Source organism: Dermacentor albipictus, chromosome 1 (genome assembly GCF_038994185.2).
Source record: "Dermacentor albipictus isolate Rhodes 1998 colony chromosome 1, USDA_Dalb.pri_finalv2, whole genome shotgun sequence".
Lineage (NCBI taxonomy): Eukaryota > Metazoa > Arthropoda > Arachnida > Ixodida > Ixodidae > Dermacentor > Dermacentor albipictus.
Window position 1 is genome coordinate 63,512,106 of NC_091821.1, and position 12,144 is coordinate 63,524,249.

Sequence of the window (12,144 nt, forward strand, 5' to 3'; positions counted from 1 at the left end):
CGTGGGAAGTAGAGGCCGTGAGGCGCGAATCGTAACACGTAACGTGGCGCACAAAGCGTATTTCAGCCACTTGCCACGGTTTGTATTGACTGCAAGCATGGCGTCCTCGTGGGTGTTTCTCATCTATGTATAACCAGGGCACACATGAGGGAGAGCAGCATATATAATATTGGTAAGCTAATAATGCTCGCGAGTGCTTGTGTGTCTGTGTGTGTGTGGGGGGGGGGAGGGTATACGTGTTCTTGATTAGCGTTTTATCTTTTGGAATGCTTCAGATTTATAAACGAGAGCAACTGATATCAATATTTACCGGGGCGCTCAGTAAGAAAAGCTCCCTGCTTTCTTATGGATTCAAAAGCGCTGTACAAACTGTGCTCAAGTATGATTTTACCATTGAATCTGGAAGAAGATCGCCGTGTCAATTTGGTGAAAGACCGGGCTTCGCATGTAGATGAAGATTACTGAAGTGATCAACAGGGGTCGACACATCCAGTTCCGCGTAATTCAGAACAATTCGGCCGTTAAACATTGCAACCAAGTTTAAAATAAAAAAACTTAGAGGCAAAAATGAAGGTGAAAACGATTATATATATATATATATATATATATATATATATATATATAGGAGGTAAATAAACATAGGAAATAGGTAAATAAGAAAAAAACATAGGAAATAACGCCTATTGTTTTTTTTTTGTGCATACGGGCGTTCTCCACGTATACGAGCGCCTGTTCAACTACCGGATCCCGGCAGACTCTCACTTTATATATATATATATATATATATATATATATATATATATATATATATATATATATATAACCGAGAAGAAGGGGGTTAACCGAGGGACCCGATTTTAATCAGTCATATCATGAGAAGCCAACAAACACCGACACCAACGACAACATAGGGGAAATTACTTGTGCTTAATAAAGTAAAATAAAGAAACGCTAAATGAATGGAAATTAAAGTGGATGAAAAAACAACTTGCCGCAAGTGGGAACCGAACCCACAACTTTCGAGTTTATATATATATATATATATATATATATATATATATATATATATATATATATATATATATATATATTATGGGAGAGTCTGCCGGGATCCGGTAGTTGAACAGGCGCTTGCATACGTAGAGAACGCACGTATGCACAAAAAAAAAAAACAATATGCGTTATTTCCTATGTTACTTTAGTTCCTACGAAGGCCGGACCCCGGGTGGGAAATAAAGCATCGTATTTTTATTCGCACCTGCGTCCTCAACCTATAAGGTATATATATATATTGCCACGACCTCGACACAGCTGACAGCCACACGGTGCAATTCGGTGCGACATGCTAGGCATGTTGGGTGGCTCGCAGAAGAAGAGAACGACGAAGGTGCCAGGACAGCGATCAATAAAGAGATCTCCAGCGTCGACCGAAGTCCTTTGTGGCTTTGTTTGTGACAAACTGGTGGACGTGCTGGGTACGCGTCTATGTACTCTGACCCCCAGGAACTGGAAGTGGACAACCTACGCAAAAGCCGACGGCTTCAGAGACTGCCTCCGGAATACGGCCTGCAAGATCTGCCGAGGATGTCCACCACAACCGCAAGCCAGACACAGGAGACGTACGGTACGGGACAGCCTCCTGCGTCGCTGGTTCTCCACACCCCACGCTGGCCGCGGCCGTTCCATGGTGAGCCTTTTGAGGACGTAGAAGACTGGCTTGACGACTTTGATCGTGTGGCTGACGTCAATTATTGGGACGAGCAGAAAAAGTTACGGAACGTGTACTTCGCCCTAGAGGACTCTGCCCGAACATGGTTCGCTAACCACGAGCAATCCATTACCACCTGGCAAGAATTTCAGCAGCAGATACGCGATACGTACAGCAGCCCTGCAAGAAAAGAACGAGCAGAGCAAGCCCTTCAGAACAGGGTTCAAAGGCCGAACGAAAGCGTCGCCATGTTCGTCGAGGACATGTCGCGGCTTTTCAAGCGTGCTGACCCTGGCATGACAGAAGCTAAGAAAGTACGCCTGCTGATGCGTGCAGTGAAAGAACAGCTGTTTGCTGGACTGATGCGAAGGCCTCCAAGTACAGTAGCTGAGTTCGTCAGTGAGGCTACGACAATGGAGCCAGCCCTTCAGCAACGTTCCTCAGCCTACGATCGCCAAATCAGCCTGGGATCAGCGTCTTCTCTCTCGTTGCCCTATGACACCAATGCGCTTCGAGAGCTTGTGCGTAGTGTCGTGCGTGAGGAGCTCGATCGACTACAGGGAGCACGATTTCAACCGACCGTAACGTCCCTCACAGATATCGTCCGCGAAGAAGTCCGCCAGGCGGCACAGCCATTCGTGCAAACCAGACCTGAAGCCGCCCCCGTACTGACTTATGCACAAGCAGTGAGGCTACCATCGCAACCCGGGAACCACCGTAACCCGCCTTCTTCTGAAGAACCGCTGTGCCACTTCCAGGGCCAAGCTTCACGTACAAATATATACGGGTCCACGAGCCCCCGAATCAATACGCGAAAGTCAGACGTGTGGCGCACACCGGACTATCAGCCACTCTGCTTCCACTGTGGCGAAGCGGGCCACTTGTACCGTGCCTGCTACTACCGAAGAATAGGACTCCAGGGCTATCACCCCGGCGCTCGTCGCCCACGTGAGGGAGAGCGCCCGAGAGAAATCCAGCAATATCTGGCCAGTCAACCTTCGTTGCCGTACGCGCAGTTCCCACCGGTTGAACAGTCCCTGCCAACGACCCGATCTCCGTCTCCGCAGAGGCGCCAGTCACGATCACCACCTCCTCGACGATCGGCGTCACCTAGCCGCTACACTACGTTCTCCGCTTCCGTGGGCAACCGGGCCACGAGCCCAAGTCGGGGAAACTAAGAACAGCGACCTCTGGGGGTGGGGCCGCTGTCCAACGCACTTCGAAAGATCCTCCGCTGCGACCCCCCGACGACGGCGTCGACGACGACGACGATAACGATGACGACAACGACGACTGCGTACCTTCGACACCTTCCTGCGAAAACCGTGAACCTGTTTCAGCCGACATACTTGTTTCTGTAGATAACCACCCGGTAACCGCTCTTGTCGATACTGGTGCCGATTATTCTGTCATGAGCGGACAACTGGTTACTGCACTTCGCAAGGTGACGACACCATGGCCAGGACTTAAACTCCGTACAGCCGGCGGTCATGTTCTCACGCCGATCGGCAAATGCACTGCGAGGATACAAATTCGTGAGGCCACATTTGTCGGATTATTTATTATACTGGCAGAGTGCTCCAGGCAGGTCATACTCGGCATGGACTTTCTTCGGGAGTACGGCGCAATCATCAACCTTCGCGAGTTACTTGTCACTTTTTCCAGCGAACACGCAACTCATTCGGGCGACTCCCACCCACAGTCCACGGTGTTACGCGTTTCGGGTGACTGTGCTACTTTACCACCCAGGAGTACTGCGTTGATCACCGTAGAAACAGACGATGATCCTCCCCGTCTCGGAATCGCTGAAGGCAATCTGTCAGTCTTGTTGGCGCGACAGGTTTGCGTAGCCCGCGGCATCTTGCAGCTGTCGTCACGGACTGCTCAGATTTTAGTGACCAATTTCAGTCGTGAATACCAGCACTTCGCCCCACGAACTGCCATTGCCTATTTGGAGCTAGTCAGTGACTTTCCCGCTTGTTTAACTGTAGGACACACTGATGAAGATTCTAACTGTGACGTACCAGCCAACAACAATATTGATGTGAATTCTAAATTATCAGTTGAAATTCAGTCTAAATATCAGTCTAAATTATCAGTTGCATTTGGAGCCTTTTACAGTCTTTTGCGGACTGTTTCGCTTCAACATCGAAGGTCAACCAAACGCCTATTGCGAAACACAGAATTATTACAAATCCGAATGAAAGACCTGTGCGCCAACGTGCCTACCGTGTTTCTCGTAAAGAGCAAGACGCCATTCGAAATCAAGTCCAACAAATGCTTACCGACGATATCATACAGCCCTCCACCAGTCCATGGGCGTCACCTGTGGTTCTGGTGAAAAAGAAAGACGGCACACTGCGTTGTTGCGTTGACTATCGCAAGCTTAACAACGTTACGAAGAAGGACGTTTATCCCCTTCCCCGCATCGACGACTCTTTGGACCGCCTTCGACATGCTCGATACTTCTCATCGATGGACCTTCGCAGCGGCTACTGGCAAATAGAGGTTGATGAGCGTGACCGTGAGAAAACCGCATTTATTACGCCTGACGGACTCTACGAATTCAAGGTCCTTCCTTTCGGATTGTGCTCTGCGCCTGCTACTTTTCAGCGCATGATGGACACGGTTCTATCAGGTCTCAAGTGGCAGTCATGCCTTGTCTATTTAGACGATATCGTTGTGTTCTCAGAAACTTTTGAGCAGCACATCCAGCGTTTACAAGCAGTTCTTGCCGCAATTCGTACTGCTGGTCTGTCTTTAAAGCCTGAAAAATGCCATTTCGGGTATGACGAACTCAAATTTTTAGGCCATGTCATCAGCTACGAGGGCATTCGACCAGACCCCGACAAAACCATTGCTGTTGCTTCGTTTCCAACACCTTCGAACAAACACGAACTCCGCCGTTCTCTAGGGCTTTGCGCATATTATCGACGCTTCGTGGCTAACTTTTCACGGATAGCCGAACCTTTGCAATGGTTGACTAAGGATAATGTTCCGTTTGTCTGGGAGCAGGACCAACAAGAAGCCTTCTGTGAACTCCGGAAACGTCTGCGCACACCTCCTGTTCTAGGACACTTTGACGAAGACAGTGACACCGAGTTGCACACGGATGCCAGCAACGTTGGCCTTGGTGCCGTCCTCGCCCAGTGGCAGGATGGAGCCGAACGCGTGATTGCATACGCAAGCCGCACTTTGTCTCCAGCTGAAAGGAACTATTCCACTACGGAAAAGGAATGCTTGGCTGTGGTGTGGGCAATTACTAAGTTCCGACCATATTTGTACGGGCGATCGTTTCGAGTTGTGACAGATCACCATTCATTGTGCTGGCTCGCCAATCTGAAAGATCCATCTGGCCGTCTTGCACGCTGGAGTCTTCGCTTGCAAGAATACGATATGACGATAGTATTCAAGTCCGGGCGTATACACACCGACGCCGACTGCCTGTCACGTGCTCCACTTCAACCATCGCCAAACGACTTTGATGAAGAGGACGCATTTCTGTCCATTATCACAGCATCAGACATCAGCAAGCAACAGCGCGATGATTCAGAACTCCGGCCGCTCATCGACTACCTTGAGAACCGTCTACCAGAGCCGCCTCGTATGTTTATGCGCAAGTTATCCTCCTTTTTTCTCCGCGATGGCGTGCTCTACAAATTAGGTTTTCACTCGACCGCAACCGCCTGCCTCCTTGTAGTGCCGTCTTCACTACGTGACGATATCCTGCGGGCCTCTCACGACGAGCCATCTTCGGGCCACTTGGGCTTCGCACGGACGTTTTCACGCATACGCCAAAAGTACTTCTGGCCTAACCTTCGCCGTGACGTAAAGCAATACGTGAAGACATGCCGCGACTGCCAGAGACGCAAGACACCACCCGTGCGTCCTGTTGGACTTCTCCATCCCGTGGATCCTCCGAGGATCCCTTTTCAGCAAGTTGGCATAGATTTGCTTGGACCATTCCCCACGTCGAGGGCTGGTAACCGCTGGATTGCTGTTGCCACAGACTACCTTACACGGTACATTGAAACCAGAGCTCTCCCACGAGGCACCGCTAATGATATTGCGACCTTCTTTGTACATGGTATCGTACTCCTCCACGGTGCCCCTAGAGTGGTTATAACCGACCGGGGCACAGCATTTACAGCGAAGCTCACAGAAGATATCATGCTTCTCAGTGGTACAGTTCACCGCAAAGCCACTGCTTACCATCCCCAGACGAATGGGCTCACAGAAAGGCTAAACAAAACGATCGCTGATATGATTTCCATGTATGTTGAGGTCGACCACAAGAACTGGGACGACGTTCTCCCATATGTTACGTTCGCATACAATACTGCCGTTCAAGAAACTACCGGCTTCACCCCTTTTCGCTTGGTGCACGGCCGGGAAGCTGTCACAACGTTGGACGCAATGCTTTTACCCACCTGCTGCTCTAATGTTGTCACTGATGCTGCCGAATTTGCTCGATGCGCCGAAGAGGCGCGCCAGCTCGCACGAATGCGTATCCGCTACCAACAACAAAATGACGCCGACCGCTACAATCTTCGTCACCGCGACGTCACTTATCAACCCGGTGACAAAGTATGGGTCTGGACACCGATCCGCCAGCGTGGTCGGTCGGAGAAGCTTTTGCGCCGCTACTTTGGACCTTACAGGATCGTTCAACGACTCGGCGACGTCACATACGAAGTGATTCCTGAAGGAGAAGGCACCACGCACCGTCCCCGAAGCCCACCCCTGTCCGATGTCGTTCACGTCTCTCGACTGAAGTTATACAACAGCCGCTGAACGCAAAGCTCAGCACCTCTCTCACCATCTGCGTCTCTCTTAACAGTATCCCCGTGGCAATCTCCAGTGCATCAATGTTCCGCATCGAGACGATGCTCCTAGGGAGGGGGGTAATGCCACGACCTCGACACAGCTGACAGCCACACGGTGCAATTCGGTGCCACATGCTAGGCATGTTGAGTGGCTCGCAGAAGAAGAGAACGACGAAGGTGCCAGGACAGCGATCAATAAAGAGATCTCCAGCGTCGACCGAAGTCCTTTGTGGCTTTGTCTGTGACAATATATATATATATATATATTGTTACGGGGAGAGAAGCCGCTTGACAATATATTTACAAGACATATACCACGCGCAGAAGACAGGCATACAAGATGGAGCCCGTGCGCACAGCTATTCGCAACTCCAGCAATTCATGCGACACCTAGCGGCAGTAGGGAGAAACGAAATACGGAGGTCCAGTCGCCGTGTGTGCCGTAGAGGCTGCTGTCGCGGACGGAAGAATGAAGCTGCTAGCAAAGAAAAAGCGAACGGCCAAGCAGTTCTGCTGTGTTCCTCGGTGCGTGCCAGCGAGATGGAAGGACAGCGATATTTCCGTTCACGCACTTCCCTCCGAGTGGAAAGGCTGAAGCCGCAGAACCAGGTGGATCGCTAACCTCCGCATCGGCAAGGCTGTGACGCTTACAGTGACTGTTTGCTCACGGCATTTTGCACGGGATAATTTCTCCTTACCAGGTGAGACACTATTGTGAACTCGACCCTAATGCATGACCATTGTGCGAGGCCATTATACATGTCGCTGTGTCACCTTATGTAAACACGTTTCGCATTGCGGGCACTGGCGATTGGGCTATGCATTATTTGCTGCATATGTTAGCCGCAACGCGAAATTCGAGCACAGGTTCGAGACCTGTCACAGCGGTTCCTCCGAGGAACGTCTCTTCTGCACTCGTTAACCACATTGGCTGTAATTAGAGCTCATGTTCGACGCTTCACAGCGGTTTCTGCGAGCAACGTCACCTCTGCGCTCGTTGGCTACACCCGGCTGTAACTCGGGAGGCTTTTGATGCCCAGCACGTCTCGCGCAACTTATACGGGCGTCGAAGATTCAAATGTTTACGAATGATGTACTAGCACGTTCGGGAAGTGTTGAGTGTAAACGTGCCACGTATGTGGCATGCTAAAGCGGAATAAATATCATGCGTGGTGCGGATGAACTTGCAGCACAGGCGCACTGCACGCGGGCACCTCCCAGCGCAACTGATTACGAATTTGCCACTTGCACTTGAGAATCTCCGACGTGCTCAAGAGTGGCCATATGACACTGGTATTTCGCACCGACGGCGAGCCTATCACGTTCATTGCAGAAGTTTGCCACTTACGCGACAGCCACATGTCAATTTTACACGCGTTTGCTAGTTTCGAGGAAAATTTACGGCGTCCGCCGTCTACTGACGTGTCGCATATGTATGTACAGTATTAGTACCTAAGCTAGCTTTATCTGTGTTATTAGATCATCCCCAAGTCAGTGGCAAAACTACTCCGGTCATGTGGTGGTGTTTGCACCTGTGCACTTTGCGTAATGAGCAGCTTTCAACTACGTTTTGCAGATGATACATTCGGTGTACAACGTTGCATAGCTTTGCACACTCAAACCGTGCTTCATTTCCTTGCAAATGTTTTTTTATAAATATTGTGGCCTTGTTTCTGAGGTAAAAAGAAAAAAATTCTGTGTGCAGCCCATATTGAGGCACAATAAAGCATAAACAATTCATTTATTTTTTCAGATGTAGCATGTCAAAGACAGCGGCTGAAAAAAGTGCAGTACCAACTGAAAACCTGCCAAGGACGTCATGTTATGATGAGAACAAGGATGCTCATATGAAAGAGCTTTCACTGGCAAGGCTTCGCCGACGTGTGTATCGGTCAGCCAGAGTAAGTTAATTTGACTACATGGTGCAGCACTTATATGCTTATGGTACATACACCATGTCTACAAGCATGCAATAGATGTCAACACCTTTTAATGCATTACAGAATGAATCAAGCAAAGAAACTGCTGCCTCCCCATTAAAAGCAAAGGTGTTGCCCCATGCACCTGTCAGCACGACCACCATGGTAAATTGGCTGCCTGCAATTGTGCACACATTGCTTCACCACTAATTCCTTGTGATTAAACTCTGACATTGCAGGACGATCTCCCATCCCCTGACCGCAACAGCATGGACCAAATAAGTGACAAAGGAAATATGGTAATTTCTTTTTGTATATGTATGTGTTGTGGTAGCTGTCTTTACCTAGACGGTGGCATGCTTTCTGGATTTACATCGTAAAAGCATTGTAGCACGTGGTGTGTGATGGGTGCACATTAATTGCAACTTGTGCACACATTGCTTAACCACTGGTTTCTTGAACTGAACTCTATCTGACATTGCAGGACGATTTCCCATCCCCTAACAGCATGGACCAAAGCCTTGCAAACACCATAAGGGACAAGGACATAGCAAATATGGCAATTTATTTTTTCTATATATTTGTGATGTGGTAGCTGTCTTCACCTAGCCGGCAGCATGTTTTCTGGATTAACTTCGTGAAAGGATTGTGGTGTGTGATGGGTGCAAATTAACTGATGCAAAAAGCCTGGCTTTCCTACTTCCAACATTGAATTTAATACATTGACGTGCATTATTGGAATGACAAAAAGAAGCTGCATTTCGCGTCAGATATGTCAGACATTACAACTCTTGCTTTTGTTTTGTGACAGGAACGTGCTTGCCAACCTGGCCTCCAGACATTAATGGCAGAGTACTCAAGAGAAGAAAAAGACGTGGCAAATTTCCTACTAGAAATGGCTTCACGGACAAGGCTTACAGAAAGCAAGGCTGCCCAAGTGACATCGGGTACTTTTCCACAGAAGTTTGTGAACACGATAAATAGTAGCAACGTAAATACATTCACAGGCCTGCCATCATTCGATGTTCTGAATGCTCGTGTGACGTGCTACACAAAATTCATCCACTTTCAGGATGGCACCAGTTATGTGTAAAAACAATTGCATTGACATTGGTGAAATTGAAGCATATTTCCACTGCATTCTTGAGTCACCTTTTTAACTGTTCTCTAACTACATGTAGCAACATAACTGCAGAGACTGCTCAGTTGATGTGTGAAATTTTAAAAGTAACTGTGGCTGTGCCACCAAAAGATGAATTCCAGTGGCACGTTTGCATATTCGGCATTAGGTGATTCACCTGAAGTCGTGCCATGGCTGGCGATATTGCAAGTAGCCTGTATTGCATAGAGGCATTTGTGCGTGTGACCTCGGCTCCATCAAAGCGTGGCGGCCTTGAGAGTAAGTGCGGTCTTCTATTTGGAAATCCAGCATTTTTTATGCCACTCAGCCACTTCATACTTTTCAGACACGGTCGTTGCCATGTGATCTACATGCTGCACTTGTTTGCATTGGCCAAACCTGCAGACTTCAACTTCAACACACTTTTTGTAAATTAGCAATGCACATTCTTTTGCAACTTGTATTCTTCATTGAAGTGCTGATTTACACTACGCATTCTGATGCAAGTTTTCATCTTATGGTATTCCGAGATATTTGCAGTTCAATTATGATCTGTGTGCATAGAGTTGTGATTATTCTTCAATGGCTGTTTGTTGTCCCTTTCCTTACTTGTATTTTTTCACAAAATAAACGACATGCACTCAATATTTTGTTCACTGTACTTGCCTCATCCGTTTTACTCAAGCCCATTTTTGTTGCACTTTTTAGCATATGAGGGTATATCTGGCCAAACAGAACATGAGAAGTAACATGAAACAGTGTCAAACCTGCATACGATGAGTATTTAAAAAGTTTGGCCACCAGAGTTGAGTACTCTGAAAGAATGGTTTGATTCAAATGACCCCAGCTGGTATATGTACCATAATTTATGCTTCTTCCCAGTTTGTTGAATACAGTGCAAATGGCTGTCCTGGGAAGCATAACTAAACCACTGGTACCCAGTTGAAAATGACAACAGAGGTTGTGTTCAGTACTACAGAAATTTCTGTTGTACAACAGGATTTTTCTGTAGTAACTACAGATTCCTGATGGAGCAACAGATTTTTCTGATGTACAACAGACATTTGTTGCTGCTACTACAGAAGTACAGTCTGTCGTATGTCTGTTGTTACAACAGAAAGCTGAAGCTCTACAACAGATTTTTGTAGTACTACAGAAATTTCTGTTGAACAACAGGATTTTTCTGTAGTAACTACAGATTCCTTATGGAGCGACAGACTTTTCTGATGTACAACAGACATTTGTTGTTGCTACTACAGAAGTACAGTCTGTCGTATGTCTGTTGTTACAACAGAAAGCTGAAGCTCTACAACAGATTTTTGTAGTACTACAGAAAAAATTGTCATCACTACAGGCACCCTGTTGTCCCAACAGAAATGTTCCTGAAGTAACCCAAAAACTTCTGTAGTGCTACAGAGAGCTGTTGAAATACTACAGAAACCTATTGTGGCAACAGGCCCCCAATTGTCACAACAGAAGTGTTCCTGAAGTAATGCGACCAACTTCTGTTGTACTACAGAAAAATGTTGTTGTACGACAGAAGCCTATCATTGCAACAGGCCCCCAGTTGTCATAACAGAAGTGTTCCTGAAGTAATGGACAAACTTCTGTTGTACTACAGAGAACTGTTCCACAACGGAAACCTATCGCCGCAACATGTACCCAATGATGACAACAGAAGTGCACTGAAATTGTGTGATGCGACAAGCTTCTGTAGTGCCTTGTTGAAAAAGACAAAAGGAATTCCTGTCGCAACTACAGAAATTCTGTTGTACGACAGAAATTGTTGACATTTCTTAATTGGGAGACATTTCTGACATTACGACAGAAATTCTGATTTCGCAACAGAAGCATTCTGTCGCGACAACAAGAGTTCTGAAGTCGGAACAACAGCTTTATATCCTGACAGCGACTCCGACGTTACGACACCAATTCTGACGTCGCAGCAGAAACATTCGGTCGCGACGGCCAAGAGTTCCGAAGTCGCAACAGAAGCGCTTTCCGTCGCGGTCCTTTAAAATTGTAGGTTTTCGCATCGGTGGTGTACACTGTACTTTTCTCTTGCGCGGTATTCAATCGCGCTTCTCTGAAGCCGGCAATGCTGATGGCACCGACACCGGTAATAAAGTCGACGTGGCGAATAGTTATAATTGTGCCGTGACGACGCGGCACCAGCAACGCCCTACCAGCCTCCTCAAAATCGGCCGCTGATCAAAATCATACCATCTGCGGGAATGGCTGCGTATCCGTTTTTTTTTTTGGTAAGATGTGGCACACAGGCCTGTGGACTTACATGTGCTGTTACACTGACACATTAGTTAATTTCCCAGGAATATTTCACAAGCTTTATGCGAAGCAGAAAAGAAGATTTGGGTTGTTCCACAAAGTTGCGTGAAAAGCTGTCTCGCTCGGGTCTCATTAATCTGGTACAGTGCTGCCGTGAGAAGCCAGTATGCTGTCAGAAAGAACTCTCATCCACGAATGTTTATGTAACTATTTTGCATTGAACACACGAATTATATGCGCGCTCAAAAGTGTAAAGAACGAGAGACTACTGTCGAAACTAGCAGT

At 47.5% G+C, this 12,144-nt stretch overlaps 1 protein-coding gene and 1 long non-coding RNA gene across 4 annotated transcripts in view; one reads left to right on the plus strand and one right to left on the minus strand.

Annotated features, from left to right (window-relative positions):
• Window positions 1–12,144, minus strand: part of LOC135912490 (protein qui-1-like) — a 725,699-nt gene that overhangs the window by 320,102 nt on the left and 393,453 nt on the right. The gene's annotated exons all lie outside the window — the stretch shown is intronic.
• On the plus strand, window positions 6,925–10,173 carry LOC139055132 (uncharacterized). The gene is made up of 4 exons (XR_011511648.1): window positions 6,925–7,235; window positions 8,288–8,435; window positions 8,538–8,618; window positions 8,693–10,173. It is a non-coding gene; the product is annotated as an uncharacterized lncRNA (long non-coding RNA).